Here is a 354-nt window from a genome sequence, read left to right on the forward strand (position 1 = left end):
TCATGATGATATTGAAATACCGTGGCTTTCACGTGCGCTATTAATTTTCCGTTCTGTTGCGGTCTGTATCAGTCCCGTCGACGGTACTTTCTTGAGTTGATTCTGTACGTACTTGATATTGAGGAAAATTACTGTATATATAATATGCCGCAAGCAGTTGAGCCCTTCGTTATTATCTGCTGAATAAATATCCCTGTCTTCCTCAAAATTATCATTCTCAAACGTGAAGCAACAGAGCAGGTGGCAAGAGCTTATGGAGAGCACGCTGCACAATTACCCTGGCGGAGAAATGGACGATCCGACAGTCACATCCATTTTTTTTTTCTCTCTTTCCGAATTGCAGTGTCTCCTGCC

The sequence above is a fragment of the Penaeus monodon genome, chromosome 29, assembly GCF_015228065.2.
Source record: "Penaeus monodon isolate SGIC_2016 chromosome 29, NSTDA_Pmon_1, whole genome shotgun sequence".
Classification (NCBI taxonomy): Eukaryota; Metazoa; Arthropoda; class Malacostraca; order Decapoda; family Penaeidae; genus Penaeus; species Penaeus monodon.